The 18,019-nt window shown below is 40.5% G+C and overlaps 1 protein-coding gene across 5 annotated transcripts in view; it reads right to left on the bottom strand.

Annotated features, from left to right (window-relative positions):
• Positions 1-18,019, bottom strand: part of TRPC4 (transient receptor potential cation channel subfamily C member 4) — a 1,757,650-nt gene that overhangs the window by 1,418,396 nt on the left and 321,235 nt on the right. For 3 of the 5 annotated variants that reach the window (XM_069639399.1, XM_069639402.1, XM_069639398.1), the window contains exon 2: positions 8,434-8,515. The gene's annotated coding sequence lies outside the window, so the exon portion shown is untranslated. The remainder of the gene's footprint in view (positions 1-8,433; positions 8,516-18,019) is intronic. The other 2 variants (XM_069639401.1, XM_069639400.1) reach the window with 1 other exon arrangement.

Here is an 18,019-nt window from a genome sequence, read left to right as displayed (position 1 = left end):
CTGAGGGCCTCATCACGACTTGGGCGGTAACGGTAACGCTGTTAGCGCGGGCGGTATTAGCCCTACCGCCGAACTCCCCGGCGCTAATAGCGCCGGATCACGAGTTCGGCGGTAATGTAAGTCCCCATTCCCCACTGAGACCATTCGGGAATGCCCCATTCCCCATTGGGCTCAATGGGGAATCTTCGCGCTAATACCGCCGGCGGATTTCCCGCCGGCGGTAATAGCGTGAATTTTCGGCGGATTTCCCCCCAGCTCAGAGCTGGGGCGAAATCCACCGAAGCCCTGATTCGGCGGACCCTTAAATCCGGCGGTAATAGCGCTACCGCCGGATTTAAGGATTACAGCCGAAGTTGTGATGAGGACCTAAGAAATGTATAAATGATCTAACTCTTCCTAAAACCCAGCATATAACAATTCATCCGTATCACGATAAAGAGGAATCCCAGATGCCTGAACAACCAATGCCATCTAAAATGATTGTCCTCCCTCCGAGGAACTCTACTTCTGAAACTCAAGGTAACTCCAATAACCTTGCATTTAATATGACTAATAATGATTCTGGTTTAATTATATCTGATGCTATTTTTCCTTTGGATTGGGGCGCCAGTGCCGATCTTATGAATTTGTCAGAATACTCAACAACTTCATTACCGATCATTGATATTGTTCATCAGAGCTTACACTATCCACAAGCACCGACAAATAGAATTAAACAGACCTTCTGTGTTAACCTGGATGTTGAACCCCATAAGTTTAAAACTATTGCACAAAGGTGAGCTGATCTATAAGTACGCTGACCATTTACCACCATTTCTTCAATATGTGAACAAAATATGCATCAATCTAATGAATCAAACCTATGTAACAAAGTAGGAAAGTTAGATCCTAGTCCTACAATGGATTCTAAACCCGCCCATCATATTGAATCTCTAGGAATTGTGGCCCCAAGCATCTTGATAGGCTCCAAAAGGACCCAAAATACTGACTCTATAGGAAGAGCTCCCGGGTTGCCACTATGTAGGCTTCAAACCCACTCAACATGCTGGATCTGCCAAAACAGAATCAGACCGTTTAGTTGTAACAATGTTAGACAGCCTGTCCAATGATCCTTTCCCTAATCGAACCACGTTATTAGCCATTTTCAAATCTATCCGAGCTCCAGAACATATCTCGACAGAAGATAATGATGCTGTTAAATATATCAAACAAACTAATCTTGCTACAGTTGAAGTAGCCATTTCATCTAGAATTGTCAAGAACCTAGTATGGTTAAATAAAGATGAATTATTATCTCGCGGCTTACAGATTCATTTGCAAAAATACCAACCTCCTCTGGCTACTGACAAAGACCAAATGCACATCCCTCAAGCTCCTGCCCAAGACACAAAATAGGAATTTAACAATCCTCAACAAACCTGTTGCAGATGTAAATGCACTACATCACTATATGTCTGTCCTCCCCAACAACCTCCCCCGTCCCTACCTAACTCTTAATGGACATGGCTACTAAAAGCTGTAGAAGCAGCTACTAATAAGAGACCCAATGACGCAACAAAAATCCAGTCCTACATTTGTGCACTCTCACATGTTAGAATACTCAAGGGTTTTCTCACCTTCTCACCGAAAAAGCAGATGTTTTGAATTGCTATGACATAGTACTGCTTAACGAAACCTGGATTACAGTACAGCCCGTAGGGTCTTCACATCAAATGGCTTGGGTCCCAGCAAGAAAAGCGGTGTGAGAGGGCCCAGCGGCAGGACTAATGATAGCTGTAAAAATGGACACTGGAATCCATCTTGCGGACTGGGCTTCTCCCCATTCAGGCATTCAACTGGTTAGAATATCACCCACTGGTGCACACCACGCTCATTATCCGCACTCAGCAATCCTCAATATATACTGGAATCCAACAGGCACTTCTGGTAGTGTGTATCTTAATCAAATTGAGACAATGTTAGAACGTACACTCCTAGACTCCTCAATTGAGACTGTCATCATAGCTGGAGATCTCAATACAAATTACTTGGCATCAAATTTCAATCAGTCTCCCACGCGAGCTTGCAAATGGCTGCTACTAATGTAATGTAGGAATTTTATAATGCTCAACAATACTACTAACCAATGCCCCTTGCTAGCTACCAACTGGTCTAGTGGTTCAACATATTCAACAGTGGATTACATTTTTATTTCTTCTAATGCTGTTAAAAAAGTATCAAAATGTACCATAAGACCACATCTATCAAGTGATCATTCTATCCTTGAAATACAATGGTGTCCATGTTCCACGTATTCCCCAGAATACAATACCCAAACTGTTAGTCTTAACTCAGGGAGAAAACATCTAATTTGGCAACCCTACAAGATTGCTCTATTAACACAGCATCTAGGTAACCCTCAGTTGAATGAATTAAATAAGACTGAACATATGAACCAAATCGTTCACATAAACTATGGCGCTAGTCGCTCATAATTTAAGCATACATATACTAATGACTCCAATATTCAGGACCTCAAATTGCATCAAGCAATGAGGGCTCTCGCTCCAGTCACACAATATGAATAAAGAGTCAAACTAAAAACTGACTATAGAAATAACATCAAACAAATAATGAGTAACAAGAAACAACAAAATGGAGAAAAAATGCTGCAAGCCATAGTATTGAAATCAGCTACACAAATGTGGAACCTGCTGAATAATCAAGATAAATCTGCAGATTTATTTAACAGTATTATTAAATCCTACAGGATAGCGAATTTGGATCATGCATTTTTAAACCCTAGCGAGACACTATCAGCGAATGGTTTAGATAGAGTTTCTTAGAGAAAAAGAAGATGGGTAATGTCATGGGTGATGTCACTCCAGGAATATGCTTTCGATGTAGAACATGTCAGATGGAATGAGAATATACCTGTGGACTGCTTGTCATGGTTCGTAGCACATGGACAATTCTCATGATGATGAAGATGAAGAAGTAGACTGTGTTTTGATTGTTGAACAGACAATGATTTCAAAAGATGATTGAAATACCTGCTCGGAAGAGGATGAAGTGCTGTGGAGAGTGAAAAGTCAGATGGCAGAGAAAAGGTCTGTGTCAAAGGGAAATATATCGGGAACACATTTGGAAGGTTTATTGCTCATTAGAGAGTGGTTGGTGAGTGTGCCATGAGAAGTAATATGGTGATACTTCCGCGTGGAGTAAGGGAGAAGATCATACAAGTGGCATATGAGGGTCAGCAAGGTATCACTAAAACCCAAACAACATGTGTGATCAGAAAATTGGTGCCCTTGTTGGGATTTGGAGATTGCGAATTTGTATTTCATGTGAATTAAGTGAGAAGATAAAGCCCAATGATGTATCCCTGCGGGTCTTGGGAAAGGGTTGGCATGGATATAGTTGGTCCAATCCATAGTCGAGGCATACCCTGTTTCTGTATTGTACTGATATACATTTTGTCTAAATGGGTTGAGGTGAGAATAACCAAAAATATAACGACAAGAGAGGTAATTGACATCATGGAAGATGTCTTTAAATGGGAAGGATTTCCTGATGAAATCCTGACTGATAATGGGCTACAGTTTACGTCCAGATAAATTCAAGAATTCCTTCAAGGGAACTGTATAAGCACAAGTGCATGTTGAATTACCACCGCCAAATCAATAGTATCACAGAAATATTTAGAGAAGCACAGCTTCACCTCACCGATGAAGCCCGACTAGGCCAACACATGTGTCTGGGGTTGCTGTTGGTATTCTTATTCAGAGGATAATTGCCTAGCATGTTGGTGCTGCACTGCCCTTGTGGGTGGGACAAAGACTGATATGCAAATGGATATTTCTTCTCCGTGAAAGGTACAGTGAGCTAAAACATGGTTGTAGTCCCTCCTGAGTGGGCACCATCCCATAGAACAGGTTATTTGGCCTTGTTTGTTCTCAATGGAGGGGCTCCCAGACCTTTTTGAAGTATTACACAGAGCTGTCACAACAGAAGATGGAACAATCTGGAATGGGAAATTAGTGGTCAAAATAGGGAAAGTATGCTAGAGAAGAGAGAGGACATAATGAGGCCTGAAAGGCCCACAGTGAGAATGTATGAAAGAATATTAAGACGTCCTGGTCATATTAAAGATTATGTGAGTGATTGATGAAAAGGGTGTGTGTAGTATGCCAGCAAGGAATGGAACATATAATATGGAAGGCAGAATGCTGTGTAATTGAGCAGAGAGATGGAAAGGAGATGCTGGCAAAGTTTATGTAGCCGTTTAATTAATGGTGAATACATACCTTTTAAAGTATTCTGACTCTGTGGTGGATAATTCAAAGTGTGAAGAACATGAAGGGCTATAAACTGAAGTGTAAAATATAAATTGAATTTGAACAAGTGGTTGATGGAAGATGAAAAAAAACAAGCACTATCATTACATTAGGACAAAACCAGAGGCTCTAACAGGGTTTTGTGGCTGTAGAGGGGTGAACTGATGTATCTCTCATGAAATTGAACTGCTGAATTTGACAATATCTGGCAAATGAGGCTATTTTTTAAATCAATGTTAAAAGTTGGATTGATAACCAAGCTATGGGCCACACAGGAAGAAGACAGCAGGAAGGGAGGGGAAGAGGTAGACATTGGAAGCCTTGGTAGAAATAATTAAGCAGGAAAGAAAATATACTATCAGCCATAGAGGGATTGAGATTTATGTAGTATGTCCCCATGCATGTTTGCACCAAAGGCAAGAATTCTGGAGAAGGTCAATATCATCGAAAAAAGGTACACACAGAGAAATAGATGTGGGTGTCAAAAGAAGTGCTACCTGTTTTAAAACCCCTCTAAAATTCTACACTATTTTCAAATCCACTTGTTTGTAACATGTGTGTAATTTTAAGGGTTTGTATTTGAGATTGACACCGTTGATACGAAATGCTAACCAACATGAGAAATATCTAAAGAATTTGCACTAGGTATTTTAAATCTTTTTCTCATATTTTGCGAAAATCCTAAAACTTGTTTAACATGAATAAATAAACTTCAAATGTCTTTGAAACCTTTTGAAACACATCCTATTTAACCAATATAAGGGCTTAGCACCATTTGGCAAACAATTTCAACATTTTTTAAGCACTTCAACAATCTTTAATTTTCAAAGTTACTTAAGATATTGTACATGTATTCCATATGTTTAATGCATCAAATCACCATTTAAAACACCCACAAGTTAATTAAACACTGTGCAGGTCATTATAAGTTTGCTGGTCTGGGAAAAATGTGGGTAAAAGTGGTGGTAATTCCGTGACTGGAACTTATCCCGGACTGGTAAACTACAGGTTTGCCTGTGGGGGTTACCTGATGTAGCTCCAGCCAAGAGCTGGAGCTAAATCAGGCCCCAAAGGTAAAAAACAGATAGTATTTCCGTCACCAGTATTACCAGTGCCGGAAATACCAGCAATCCTCTCCATGGAGTCCTATAGGATTTCATAGGATGGGGATTTACCACCCTTTCCACCACCTGTAATAGCCCAGACATTCCTGGATATCAGGCAGCGGAAATGGTAGGCCAGTTTGCCGGTATTCTGGTGGCATGCCGGCAAACCTATAATGAGGCCCATATCTCCAACTGGAAAACTAGCGAAGGCTGGTTGCATTGCATGGATTATTTCACACATGACTGAAATCTGATTAATAAAAATAATTGTCAAGTAGTAGTTTGGAAATCTACTTCTGTGGTGTACTATTTGCTCTAGCAAACGTTATTTCACAATTGAACTAAGGAAATGCAAAGAAAATGTACATTCTGATGAAACAAGGAGACTATGGGCCTGATTTACAAAGCCTTTTTCAATAGAATTTCAATAGGATTTCGCCATTGTAAAATGCTTTTGTAAATCAGGCACGTTATATAAGTTCTGTAATATCTTCTGATAGGAATCGTGCAGACACTTACTTTTGTATTGTTCCGGTTCAAAAACTCTGTTAGCTTAATGTAAAATGATATTTTTTTATATTTGTTTTATTATGCAAATTAGATTAATGTAGATATTTTTGCACAAACACATCACACGTTAGTGATTCATATAGTACAGTGTCCCTACAACCTAGGCCATTATTCTGAAATGGGAATAGGATTGTTGAGTGAAAGTATCAGTGAATGAAAAGCAAACATTGTCACACACACATCATATGTCATGCTAAGATGAAAATCGCATTATTTGATTCGCCTGAGTGTCAGTAATCTGGCAAACTAATTAGTAACTTAATCACATGTAAAGAATGTAATGTTTTAGAAAATGAAAATTGTTTAATGTAAAAATCTAAACAATGACATCACATCAGATCGGACGGAAACTTAGTTTAGTAGTATTTATTATTAGAATGCCCTTGTCAATAAGTATGAAGGGGATTGTTTAGTGTGTTGTCAATTTTGGTACACTATCCAATCACACAGACTCGCCGATCAACATAGAAAAATGGTATTCCTCTCTAAAGGGAGTGATTTTTAATCTATTAAAGTCCAAACACAGAGATTAAATGTGACTCACATGCTCACACTCACTAATGGACTGACTGACAGAATGACTGGAAGAAGAATATAGAAATAACAAAAGATAACAATAGAAAGGAGAATAGAATAGCCTGTCTTCCCATGGGCTCATTTTGGATTACTGGCAGACCACTGTAAGAGAGGCTCACATGTCATTTAACCCCCGGCTTTCCTCCCTGGAAAAAGGGAACAGACAGGCCCAATACAAATGGAGAGAAACCAGGCTGTGGAGGGAAGCTGACCCATCTTGCTGACTAATGCCCTGCTGTTACCAGAGGGGGTGAACCAGTCCATATGAGCATGCCCTCTTGTCTATGAGACAGCTAAAAGCAATTCCTATGTGAGTACAGTACTAAGGGGAAATATCATGCTATGGGGAGGTATATTTTAAAGGGCAGTACATTAAATCTCAGACCCTCTACTTTGTGTAATAACTGGGGGCATATCAATTGACACTAATCCTGGGAAGTTGGCAAATATGTCAGAAGTGTAAGTGCTTCTTGAAGTATTGGATTGGATAGATTAGAACCAAATGATGTATATATTGGGTGATCCTTGACTCCTTTTCTGTGTAATAGCCAACTACAAATGGAAGCCATATAATATGTCACTTTGCCTAGAGGAATAATGTAATGGAAGGCATGCCCTGGTTATTTCACTGAACAGGGTGCAGTTACTAGCTCTGAACATCTGAAGGAAATAGGGAGAGGGGTTTTAACTGCCACCTATTTCCATTTTAAATTTCTCATAAAAAAGTTCCAAATGTATTTTTTTTACATAGTAATGCAATACAAATACCATTCAAGGGAACCTGGCAAACATATACTTTAAATATACATTTTTCTTTTTGCAAGCGATTTATATACAGAAATGTCATGTAGCCACTCTTAAAATTGAGTTATATAGAATGATGTTTGAAATACTGACATGTCTATTGAATAAGGGGTGGAGTATTTTCAATAAATATACCTTTGGTGCAACCCTGTGTGGTATTTGTTCCTAAAAGAACAGCCAGAGAGAAACAGTACTGTTAAATGATGCTTCCCAGGTTTATAAAAATGACTTTTTAAATAAATAAAAATTGAGTAGGCCTGATTTGGGGTGATTTGGGGTGAGTGGAAATTCCCAAAATTTAGATGTCACCCAATTAAAACATTGTACAACTGCATGGAAAAACCAAATACATGTGGTCGATATTTTCATGCAGACCTGCAGATACCAAATGGACATTCACATGGAAGATCTTTGAACAAGAAAAACATAACTCGGTATTCCTCTTCAGTGAGTGCTTTCCTTTCTTCAGTCAGGGAAGAAGTGATAATTCCAGAAGTGAATCAGCCATGCAAACAGTTTGGTTTTGTGATTTATACTTAAGCAAAATGCACCATGTTCAAAATATGAAACATCATTTCAAGTTACTGAAAGCTTTTCAATTGGTTTTAGAGCCCTCTCAGGGTGTAACTATGTTAACCTTCATTTCATTGTATGAAGTGTGTACATGTTACTGATGTTTTACTTACACTTCTGAAGTAGCTCTGAAATAGCAATCAAGTGTTTCTCTTGTGTGACTATGTTCTGAAAGGTTTAACTATGTCAGTGTGTTAATTACTCTTCTAGTACTTTCATTTTTCTTTCTCATTTCTGTGCTTTTTTCATACATAGCACCCTTAAACAGATACATGTACTACTTAAATGAATGTAACTGTTTAAATCTTAAAATATATCTTGCTTATTTCATAACGATCTAATGTATAGGTGCAGTTGTTACTAGTAGACATTTTTCTATTTGTCACCATGAGCAATCAATCCAACGGGAACACATAATGAAATGTTACAGTGTTTCATGGAAAATTTGTGGCAGTATGCTTTTAGAAAAAAACAAGTGTTTGTCTTACCACACTAACCAGTGTTTAGAGCCGATCAGAGTTTGAAGTAACGTGTACGTGTCTTTGCTGGTTGGCACTGACATCCAGGGATCTGCAATAGAATAAAGAACTTTTACAAGACACATCTTCAATCACCAAGTGATTTGTTACAGCTTATTGCACAAATGTCTCCAATTTGCCAGCGAGTACACACCTCAATGGAGAAGAGATAAATAATCACTGTTTAGGCATTCATCTAATTTTAATTGCAGTTGGTGAAACCACACGTTTTCCAGATGTAATCGTTTTTTAGGTGCATTCAATATAGTTTGGCAGTGAGATCAATGCATAACTACACCGGGAATGAGTATGCATCATGTTCATGTTTTTTTTTTTATATATATATTGGGATTAAAATGCCATTTACATATGCACACATTACTACTTTTTCTAAAGTGACAACTGACTTAATCAGGAAATAAATCAGGCATCCATCTGTGCATTCAACAGCCATTCATTTATAGAACACTCACACCGATGTCTACCAAATGCTACCCAGACACTGCCATTTCTGTTAAGGTGACAACAGTGGGGAGTACCAGGGAACCACTCCTCTTGTTTGAGGCAAACATATATAGGTTTAGAGTCAAATTGTAAACACAATTCTTTCTAGAACAAGATTGTGATAGTACCATCTGCCACACTCAACCAGACTGTTATTTATGTTGGTGATGTGATCCTGAGAAGGCAAATATCCTGAATTGTATATATTAAATATTTCAGCAGGGAACCTTTAAGTTCTTCAAGCAAATGAAGCTGGGCCAAAGTCATTTCTATAGAGAGGTCAGCCACTGCTCATTCAATGTCAACTGCAGAGGTTGACCTCACTGACAGCCAGAGATTCTGTGAGATTAGGAGCAAGCCATGTGCACCATTGTGAGGCAGCGGGGGATGAGGCATAGAGAGAAGGCAAGAGTCACGTTGTTTTGTGCACGTGTTTAAAAATGTATGTATGTGTGCACACATGCATGTGATGGGTATGTGTGAGTGTTCTTGTGAATGTTTTCACATGTGAATGTTTTCGAATGCAAATGTTTTTGCATGTGAATGAATGCAGCAGTATACATGTGCGGGTGAGAGTGAAATGTGTGTGAGGGGGATGGCAGGGGTGTGGATGGCTGATAATTGGCACGCAAATGGAGGGATAATACGGAGAAAATACAATGCACTGGTAGTGAAACTTGGAACCTGGCAGAATGGAAACAGCTTCTAACAGTACTCTGGAAAGTGAAATTAGAGCGTTAAAACTAATGAGTTGAGTGTGATTGGGTGGGACCACAGGCATATTTGAGTGCATATAGCATGGACATGGTTTCTAGTATTATGGTTAAAGTCAACATGAGTGTTATTTGGTGGGGATATTGATCTACCTAGGCACAGATTAATGGTTATGTTTTTTTGCAGTGTAATTGCATTTTTATTACTGCCGTTATGAGGAAAAGCCAACATGAGTGTTCTTACCTGGGCTTTTTGGACTACACTTACAAAGTCAGCAGGGAAACGTTTTTTTATAGTAATCTTGCATAGACAATGTGAGTGAGTGTATGCAGGGATGCTGGCAAACACCAGCACAGTCAGCATGGACATGTTTCTTTACAATGGCAAGGCATTGTTATTACTGCCATTATGGGATGGGAAAGCCAATGTAAGAGTAACTATGTGGTGTGCAGGCCTATATTGGCAAAGCCAACAAGCAATGTTTTCTTACAATCATGTGGCATTATTACTTGCATTACGATCAGAGCCAATGCAGGTTTTCCGATGTGGGGACCATGCACTAATACAGAACAGCCATTATGGACATGTTTTCCTACAGTTAGATTATGGGCATTATTGGCAAAGCCAATGTGATGGTGCTTTTGCATGGGGATACTGGCTTATATTGGCAGAGGCACTATTTACTTGTCTTAATAAAGTTAGTTGAGTATTTTTTATATTTATTGATATTGTCTCATTTAGACATGACACACCAATCTAACCTTTTCATTTACACAATTCCACTGCACAATTCTGGGCGAGGTACAGACAGTGAGGTAGTCATAATGTTAAATGTATTTAATAAAAGAAGATAGTACTGAGTCTACAGTTTTACCCTCGAGACCACTGTAATATTAAATTTATACAAAACAAATTCTTAAACCAAAACAACAAGTTACCTGCCTATATGAATCTCACTATTATAAGTCCAGAAAGACAACCACTGTCAATCATGCAGTCTTCCTCTAAATATTATGGTAATCTTAAATATACTAGGTATTCTAACATTCTACTTAGCATTGGTTTCTTCATAGCACATAACAAATATCTAAATAAAACTATTTTACACAGTGAAAGTATGGGTAAATATTTGATTTTCTCCAGCTCCATGACAAGTACGGTATTGGAGACAGTTAATGGAAACATAACAATCAAGATATCTTTACACTTAACCAACCCCCATATGCAGGCATGATTTAGTCAATGTATTAACTATGTAGAAGCCACTTGACATTTAAACAATGACCGGCTAGCATATGTGTAAATCCACATACATGCAAAAGATAACTGGTTTGCATTGGGTGATGTAAGTTTGTATAGGCAGGTAATGTTCTCAGGTATTAATATGTTCTCTTCTGAGTCCACATGTATCCTATGTTTTCTGAATGTGTGGCTGCAGCTATCTACATGCATGTGTATGTGGCTTGTAATGAATATGGAGTTCTTCTTTCATTTATCGATGTGAGTGTGTGGCTTTCCTTGAACATGAATGTAGTTCTTTTAATCCAGATGCATGCAGATCCTAAGTATAATGCTTTCAGTCTATTCATATTTTTGGGCTCAAGGTGTATTATTTTCCAGTATTAGGTACTTTGGTAAAAAAAGAAATTCCCTGCCACATTACACCTGATTCTGTCTATGCATTGAAAGACAGGGAATTGCAGAGGAGTTGCACTTCAAACAGTTCCTAGTGAATATAATTAATTATTTCAGCATAAATTTTGCTGCACAAATAGCAAGTCTATACTAAGGTCTCAACCGGCTGCAGTAACTGCATGATAGCTCTTAGGCAATAGAGGGGGACAATTCCACAATGATCTAAATAACACAAAATTGGATTCAACCACTCACAAATAATAAGTTGTCTCTAATGCCAGTTGTATAGGGATAATGCAGAGCATTGTCTCTTCTTATGCCCTTGTTACAATCATCTTAGGACTTGTTTCCTTAAGCCCCTGCTGAAATCATTTGCATTTCAAAACTTGTGGAATGCTCTGGCCCTATTGGAAATCCATAGCAAATAGGATGATAACCATTGCACTATCCTCCTATAATCATAGGACTTGGGTTGTAATGCTCCTACCTTATTAGGGCATACTGCAGAGGTTCATTGTGATAGCATTTCCACCTTAGGAGTAGTAACCCAAGTGGTTGCTGTTATTGTTCTATCCTTTTAGTGTTTATCCAATCACACAGGGGAAAACTTTGGGTCAGTATTGCTTCCTAAAACACTCTTTCATGTATTATCCCTTGTGTTAATGGTCTCTTATGAACAACTAATGGCCCGGTTTATGTGCTCGTGAATTTGGGAAGCTCTAGTACTTTTAGCAGTTTTAAAACTTGGGTCCGATTGTGCTTGACTTGTGTTGATGCATTTTCTGTGTATATTATGATTGGTATGTAAGAAGTGTTTTTTATTTGTTCGCATTTATTATTGCTGCTGCTATCACTTAGAATGTGATGTTCTGCTTGACATGCCTATTTTATTGTTGTTTGGTACGTGTCATTAATGTACTGTCATGGCTGCGGCAGAAATACATTTATTGATGATGATAATAATTGGCTCTGCAAAGGCAATCTCAAGTGGCAAAACTAATGATTATGACAATACATGTGTATGCATTAGACATGAAGCACTCAACATGAAGAATATTAACATAAGCAATGTATAAGCTGAATGCAACATGAACAACACACAAATATAGATCACTAACACAGAAATGCAACAGTAATGAGCAGCCATCGTTCCAAAATGGAAGGCACAACAGCCGTCTAACTAAATGAACTCAAAATGCTGAAATAACAAATACAGATCCATGCAGTGCTTAGACAGTAGCTAAGCAGAGCAAGCCAATGTTGCCATGAGTAAGGGAGTATAGGAACGGTAGAGAGAAAGCACCAGATAGTGATTCCCAAGAGCAAACCGTATATTCTCAGATTAATTAAGAGTACAACCAGCCTTTGCAAGCCAGGTACAGGACAATCATAAGCCAAAAGACCCCATGAAGATTAGCTCAAGAGTGTCCCCAGTGGTAAAAGAAACCATAACACTCACAGCGATATTACCTAAAATACTAATAAATGCAGGGTGAACTAATTCCAAACATGGTCTCATCACACTTGACCCATAATTCAAGAACACTGTCTATTAATTAGCAACAAACACAGATAGGACACTTGCTATACTCCCTACACATGCACCCAGACACGAGCGCGACACAAGGCCACATACAAAGGGATAACCCTGGCTCATGGCCTAGAAAAGAGAGATAGTATTTTCTTTAATTGAAAGGAATGCAGTGCATAGAGCTCTCTCCTTATAATGCTGTCTGGCTCATGTCTTGATATGCTGTCAGTTGCCCAAGGCTGGTTGGTAGAGAGCCAATTAAAAGCCCTGATGTTAGACCACCCAGTACGTATTATGCCAACCAATAGCTTATCATAGAGATGATGTCTTTTTACTGTTACCAATTTAGAGGTGCCACCCATTACATATTAAGCCTACCAATAGCTTATCATAGAGATGATGTCTTTTTATTGTTATCAATTAAGAGGTGGTCTCAGGAAGAGTCATCATATTGTCATAACCCAATGAAATATTTTACACTCATAGAATGTGTATGTAGTCAATCCCCTTAACCCATCCCTAGTCTCCCCGTATTACGAGATTATATTGTGATGTCAGCAATTATGAGTTTTGAAGTTTTAAGTCATTGTTTGTATTGAATTAATCGCGAGCTCTAATACTTTTTTGCTAATATTCTGTCCCTGCTTTATTTGGATGTTAATAAAGCTGGGATTTTGTCATGATCACAGGCAAGGCTCTAAGTGTGAATTCCCATAAGAAAGCCTTGAAGGGTTGGTCATTAGCTTGGCATGGGTTGGTAACTGCTTCAGAGAGGGTTTAAGGCTGTTTTCATTTAGAATTAGACCTTCCTGCTTCCCTATCATGGCCGCCTGCTTAATGCCCTTAAAACTAACATTACTGGTCTATGCATCAGGTTCAGTCTCCCTTTTAAGCCCCGCCCCCTGGAGGTCCGCGCTTCGCGTTGTGACTGCAGCAGCAGTGCAACGCTTACCACGGTTCCTGGTTACCATAGAACCTGGCTCTGAAAATTCTATTACTTGCGAATAAACCTTATTTTTATCATAGTTCTTAGTTCCACTTCCTGACCCTCTCAGTCCCCATTCCCATCCTTAGCTTGTTTCACGATTTAATTTCACTAGAAAATTCCTGTCAGTCAGAGCCCGTTGCCTTCCAGAGTGATTCGTGTGGAACTCGTTTCAAGTTTTCCTTCAGTCACGTAAGTGCAATTTTGGTTGCTGGTTTGTTGCCACACGAGTATTTTCTTTTTGCATTATTATCTCAGTGGCACTGCTAGATTTTACAGAATTATTAACGCTGCAGGTGGATGATTGTAATTGTCTGTGACTAGTTTCGTTTCAGAGTTGTTACTCCACTTATTGCGACTCCTGGGTTGTCAGCGTTAGTTGCCTGGCGCTTATAAGCCGCTTATTTTCTGGGTTAGCTTTTTGAGAAAAAACACGTTTATCTCACACATGTAGATTTACTTACCCACAGACTGTGCTGATTCATTGTATTAGATACATTTAGAAGATATATTCATCTACCCCCGTAACTCACGGCCATTATTGTTCACTTTTCCTGTCACCAGTTAAGTCATTCACTATTTCCAGTTCTATTACTCATCTCCAGAGGCTCATTAGAATTTTCTATTCCATTGCACGCACGATTCATCCATTTATTTATATATATATATATATATATATGTATATATCTGATTACACTCCAGCATTAGTACTCAGTTTATTTTCTGTAAAGATATATTTCCTTTGCTCCAGAATTTCTTCATTCTACAGAACTTGCGCCCCTGCATCAGAGCAGGATGGATAGCTCCAAAAACTAAAAGATAAGGTGAGCCACCACTCTTTCTAGAATAATTATCCTATATAGTCTATGTCGTGGCATGTGAATAGGTGGACAACGTAGTAAGATAGCTTCAACGTTCCTTTTTTTTTACAGAATCAACTTGACTATACCTAGGAAGGATTTTGACACCCAAACCATCCAGGGCGCTCCCGCGGAGTTCAAGTAAGCATTACAGATTTGCCTTTCACGTTGTCTGTTTCTGTTATTGAGTCTGGTTTGATCTGGTTCCAGAACCTAGTTCCAGAACCTCTGTGTAAATTTGGGGATTTCACAGGCCATCTTAACACTTTGAGTCAGATAGTAAACAACCTTAGCTTATTCCTCAATGATGTGAGGACATTGATACCTCAGATAAATGCTCAAATAAATGTGATTGTAGTCTGCTGTTTCGTTCACTTGAGAGTTATGTTATGTTAAAGGAGATTTATACCATGCACTATCACCACCTGAGTGGTCCCCTGGCACTTTGGTGGATCTGAAAAGCAAGGGGGTAGGGTAAGTTCATAGGACTGAGTGGGAAAAAGCACTGTGATGTGCTGTTGGCAGCTTCAGTTCGGTTTACACCATTCGCTAAGCTTAGGTGTGATTCTTTCAGTCTGTAGTTGTCATGTGCTCTTGTGCGAGGCTATGTCTTGTTTGTTTCATTGTTTTGGTGTAGTGAAGGGCATGCAGGTTGTTGTGCTGTATAGGTATGGTAGTGTTTTATTTAGAGTTTGAGAGGTGTAATCCGGGGATGAGTTTGTTTAGTGGGTTGGTAAGTGGTGGTGCTCAATCGAACCCCTCCGCTTTGGCCCCCTGTGGCATGTGTCCCTGCCTTTGTTGTGCATGGTGGTCTCTCTCCTATATTCTGTGCAGAGTTGTGGGTTCTCAGCAGAGCTGTTTAGTGGTGATGCCTCCTTCACCCCCAGACTAATGGGAGTCTACACCACTTTGTCACCTCGCATATCCTGGGGTTGAGCCACCATCGCCTCTCTGGGCTCTTTGGGGGGACCTCTTCTCTGTGCCCTAGAGCTCCCTGGGCCCGTGGTTTATCTGTTCAGTCACCACTCTTTCCTCTTTACCTCTCATGCCCTCTGTCTGTGGTTCAACCTAGGACGCTTCCATCTCTCTCCTTAGCCTTGGGTAGGGCCCTACATGGGAGCGGGTACACCCGGGTCTCCCTCCCGCTTGGATGTCTTTCCACCTCCCTGCACTTTGTTGTTGTTCGGGCTAGTCCTTCTTCTTGCCATTTGTGTGTTCATTCTGAGGGGTGTGGGTGTTGCTCATTTGATTTCATCTGTTTTTGAGTTGAAGAGCCAGGTCTTTAGGAGTTGTCTGAGTTTTAGGTGATCTTTCATGCTTTGTATTTCTCTTGGGAGGGAAATCCAAATTATTGCGTTTATCGGGAGAATGCGGATACACTGAGTTTTATCATTGTTATGGTTTAGTTTCTAGGCAGATGTTATTGCTGGATCTGAGTGTTCTGGCCAGTTGGTAATTGTTGATTTTCTTTTGCAAGAATTCTGCTCCTTGGCCATGGATTGCTCTGTGTGTTATGCACCTTGTTTTGAATGCGATTCATTTTGTTTGCTGGCAGCCTATGGAGCATCTTTAGCGCTGGAGTGTTATGGCCCCTTTGTGAGAGTTTACGGAGAAGTCTGGCTGCTGCGTTCTGTATAACATTTGCACAAACCCTTCCCACACACTGCCATCTCATGCATCTGTACTTGATTGCCTTTGTACTTTGCCTTATCTGCAGTCAAACATTCTTCTTGTTGGATGTTGAATTTGTACTTTGACTTGACTGCATTCAAGCAAACTTTGGGTATTTTCTGCATCAGCAATTTCATACCATTCAACCATTTGTTGGCGCGCTTGTCGGAAAACGCTGCGGGGTCCCCAGCAGCTTTTGGCCGATTCACTGGTTCCTTCCAGCATCTCTGATCCTGCTTGCGCTTCTGCAGTGTGGTTGCTTTACCGCTTTCCACTTTGAAGTGTGCATAAATTCTTCCATCATCCTTTGCAGCTCCACAGCCACACACTGGTTTTCCTTTTCAGCCCAGACTGGAGAACACCATCTCTTTCGTGCAGACCAACATCTAGGATCTCCCAGCGGCTCCCAGCGTCTCCACATCCTTTCTTGCTTGCACGCAAAGTTTCTCTTCCTGTCCCGCTAGCCATCTCCATTTCTGGCAGACCTGTCTGTGAGCCTCGCGACCATGAGCCTCAGCATGGGGTTCAACGTCTTCTCCTGCACTGCTCGATTCAATAGTGCGGTTGCCATCTTTAAATGTTCCGCGCACTGAAGACTTTGAAAAACAACTAGCCTGAATGTTGTACTTCAAGCTCCTGTCACTTTGCACAACTCCCTCATCTTCCTCCTTGTCTCAGTACATGGACGGTTATGGGAGTTGGAGTCCAGGGATGTCATTGGACTTTTAACTCTTAGATGATTTTTCTCAGATATTTCACATAAAGGTCCACCAAAAACTAAAGGTGTTATGTGTGAGTTGTGGGTGTTTGGGTCAAAGGTGGGGGCTCCAGAGTAGTGTAGAGAAAAGGTTTCTTGACTTCCTCTGCAAGGGGGAACCATTAGCCGACAATAGGCCATTAAGGTCTTGATTGTCGGATGCTCTTCTTCATAGAAAAGGGGGGGATACCATGTCTCATCCAATGAATTCATGACATCTCCCCGGTAGTTGTCTCCTCCCATGTGATCCTCCCTCATATGGTAAGCGGCAAGGTCGTGATCAGGTAGTGGCTGCAGTCCCCTGGCCACATGGGAGGAAGTCACCTCCGGTAAAGGTCCATCAGGGATGAGTCCATCAGATTCATAACATATCCTTCCCTTTACGACAGGGCTTTCCACATAAGGGCTACTTTCTAGATCATGAATTGGGGAAGAATAGCTTTCTCTTCAAGTTTGGTCTCCTGTTCAATAATGGGGTGTTGTAGTACTAATCCTTCTTTTCCCCTGGTGTTAATAGGGAAAGAGTCTTTAACTCCTTTTTAATAGGCTGATGCCCATACATAAACCCCTGGTTTTAGGCAGCTGTATAGGTTTCAAGCAGTGCTTTAAGTGGGCCGGGGCCTGCCGGGGCCGGGCCCCGGCAGTCTCCAGAAAGTGGGGCTGAGCCGGGGCCCAGCCGGGGCCCCCGTCCCACACAACATTGGCGGGATGCATTATCCCGCCGCGGCCGCAGCCGCGACGGGAGATGCGCCCGTCATTATGTAGGCCAAGCTGACAGAAGTGCCAGCCAGCCGCAGCGACCCTGAGGCTGGCGGCACTTCTGTCAGTTAGTGTAACTCCCTCTGATGACCCCTCATCAGGGTCATCAGAGGAAGTTACTGTCCCTTTGTTTTCCCTCC

The sequence above is a fragment of the Ambystoma mexicanum genome, chromosome 7q, assembly GCF_040938575.1.
Source record: "Ambystoma mexicanum isolate Mex_15411 chromosome 7q, UKY_AmexF1_1, whole genome shotgun sequence".
Taxonomy (NCBI): Eukaryota; Metazoa; Chordata; class Amphibia; order Caudata; family Ambystomatidae; genus Ambystoma; species Ambystoma mexicanum.
Note: the sequence above shows the minus strand (reverse complement) of the source record. Positions and strands in the feature narration are given on the sequence as shown.